Raw genomic sequence first — 3,213 nt, 5'->3', positions numbered from 1 at the left:
AATAAAACTAAAATGATAACAATTATGGCATATTTATCTGGAAAGATGTTATGATCAGTACTAGTAAACGGATTTCTTTTCACTAACAGATTTTAGTTATCTGTATAAAAGTAATGTTCTCTCTTTTATGAGAAAACCAAATTTACTAATTTACTTTCAGGTAAATTTTAGTGAGTAAGATAAATTGTTTTTAAATTTCAATTTTTCATACTTTGGAAGTATTGCCATTAACACTGTCTTTTTTTATTTTTATTTTTTTTTCAGTTGCCAGAGGGTACATGTGCTTGCCAGAAAGAAAGGGAGAGAGAGAGTGCATGCATTTGAGAACTTGCTCACGCATCAATCTTTGTTCTTCCATTTCTTTTTCCCATCAGGATTTGGGGCATTTCACACACATGCTGCTGGTATATTTTTCAAGCTGCTGGGACTGGGATTAGAATCACCATCAGCCAAGTAGGATCCAGCTCCATACGTATGGCACTTAACTATTGTGCTACCAGGCCAGCCCTACATAGTCTTTATATTCTCAGTATGTTCAGAGTTTTCATTATGAGTTGGGGAAGAGTAGGCAGCAGGTGGTGTAGTGGTAAGGTGCTGGACTTCCCCATAGTTGGCTGTGGTTCAAGTCCCAGACCAGGTGGCTTAAAATTCATGCCTGGCTTGAATGTGCGTGCGTGCCCAAAATACCAGAGGAGAATGAAGGAGAAGAGATTGCGGCTTGGCCACCCCCCAGTTCTTGCTTTCTGCCTCTCTGGAGAGTGTGTGTGCCTATAGCAAAAATCTTTCTCAAAAAAAAAGAAAGAAAGAAAGAAAGAGTTGGGGAAGAGGGTATTATAAGTTCATATAATGGGGCCAGCAGATGACGTGATGGTTAAGGGCGCTAGACTCCCATATGGTTAACCATGGTTTGAGTCCCAGACCTGGCAGCTTGCTTTCTCATTTTCTCTTTCTCTCACTCTGTCCCTCTCTGGTCAAATTAAAATAAATAAATAAATAAAGTCAAAAGAAATCTTTTTTAAAAATTAAAAATAAATAAACAAATTCTTATAATATCTCAGGAAAGCAGAAAGTTTAAAATATATTCTTTGACAGTCTCCTATTTCTAGGAATTTATCCAAAGAGGTAATGTTTGTGAAACCATTTAATGAGGGCATTTATTGCTATGTTGTTTAATTATATGTTTTGCCTAAAAATAAGGAAACACCTGAAGGATTAAACAAACTAAAATATATCTAATACAATAACATATCTATAATAAACATATTTAATCAAAAAAATGTTTTTAATTTGCCATAGGTCACATGGGCTTGCTAGAGAGAGAATGAGAAAGTGTCACCCCAATGTGGCCACACCACAAATCCTTCTCCTCCATTTTTCTCAAGATTTTGGGCACACTTGTACCTGGTATGTTTTTTCAAACCTCTGGGTCTAAGGCTTGAACTGCGTAGTCAGCCATGTGGGATCTAGCTTCCTTAACCACCACACCACCAGCAGACTCTAATCTTTTTTTTTTTAATGCTTCAGAAAGAGAAAGAGGGAGAAAGCACCACCCAGTAGTACGTTATCATGCTGCAATCCGTTTTTCTTATTTTTCATCCCGTCAGCATCCTGGGCATGTACACACACATCTATCATGTTTTTTCAAGTTGCTGGGGCAGGGACTTAAACTCTGGTTTGCCACATGGGATCTAGCTTCCTCTGCGCAGCACTTAACTGTGCTAAGGAATTGCCCCTTAATCAATTCATAATATTCAACCTGTAAGAGTATTATTGGGGGCCAGCAGGTGGTATAATGATTACGTCACTGAACTCTCACTGCTGTCCAAGTCCTGGACCCGGTGGCTTGAGAATCATGCCAGGTGTGTGTGCATGTGTGCCCAAGATCCCTAGAAGAGAAGGGATTGCAGTGTCGCCGTCCCTGCTGGGGGGATATTTCTCACTTTCCTTCTCACTGCCTTTGTTTCTCTCTCTCTCTCTCTCCTTGGTGACTTGAAAGACAAACGAAATATGTTTGCGTGCGTGCCCAAAATCTTGACACGTTGGAGACATGGAGGAAAAAGGATTGTGATGTGACCGTGCCCTATTAGGGTGCTTCCTATCTCTCTCTTTTTCTCTTATCTCTCTCTGTCTCTGGTGAACATACATACCCTCTGGCAGTTTTAAAAAAAAGTGTAGCACTTTTATTAAAGAAAATCAACTACAATGTTAAATTTTATATTTTAACATTAAAGTAAATATAGGGCATTCTTTTTTTCTAAGTTTTTACTATAAGGTATATATACTCACTAGAGATAGAGACACGGGGTGGGGACAGTAAGAGATCACTTCCCAGGGAGGATGGCCATGCCACAAATCCTTTATTTTCCATTCTCAGGATTTTGGGCATGTGTACACACATGCATGCCTGCCATATTTTTTTAAGTGACCGGGTCCAAGACTTGAACGACACAGTCTGCCATGTGGGAATCCAGCTGCCTTACCACCATGCCACCAGCTGGCCCAGGGCATTCTTAATTTGACCCTAATATTAATAGCGCAGTCGGCTTTTAAATGTTTGTGTTTTTCTCTCAGTACAATAATCAAGGAATTAAGAAGGCACCCCACAGGAAAGATGGCTACACCACAATCCCTTTTCCTCGATTCTCCTCTCAGGATTTTGGGCACATATGTACGTGTACCTCACATGTTCTCAAGCCACTGGGTCCAGAACTTGAATCATGTAGTCAGCTACCTGAAACATAGCACCTTAACTGCTGGCCCAATTTTTGCTATTTTCACGTTTAACTCAACAAATAAAATGCAGTAGTATTACAAATTATATAGGCACATCCGTCCTAAAAGTTATTTTAAGTAAACTTCACCAGTTATTGTAAGCACCTAAGATTTTTTTTTCAACATTTGTCTTCTATTTCGATACTTTTTAAGCCCAGGAATCACAATACAATATAAATACACTACCTTTTTTAAAAAATTGGCACATAATTAAACATATTTATGAGATACATTCTTTATTAATTTATTAATTTTTAAAATTATTCATACATTAAATCACTGTACATCATATAGATTGTGAAGAGACTTTACCCAGCATGATATACACCTCAGTCCAGCACAGTTGAGACTATTGTACACATCCTCATCAACAGATTAAAAACCTTATCTATGTCCCACAGGTGTCTTATCTCTCCATTTTCGCCCCAAATTTCCTTTCCT

General features: G+C 38.4%; 1 protein-coding gene across 1 annotated transcript in view; it reads left to right on the top strand.

Annotated features, from left to right (window-relative positions):
• The window catches only part of SANBR (SANT and BTB domain regulator of CSR), a 67,983-nt gene that overhangs the window by 31,754 nt on the left and 33,016 nt on the right, over window positions 1–3,213 (top strand).

Source organism: Tupaia chinensis, unplaced genomic scaffold, assembly GCF_000334495.1.
Source record: "Tupaia chinensis unplaced genomic scaffold, TupChi_1.0 Scaffold000341_1, whole genome shotgun sequence".
Taxonomy (NCBI): domain Eukaryota; kingdom Metazoa; phylum Chordata; class Mammalia; order Scandentia; family Tupaiidae; genus Tupaia; species Tupaia belangeri.
Note: the sequence above shows the minus strand (reverse complement) of the source record. Positions and strands in the feature narration are given on the sequence as shown.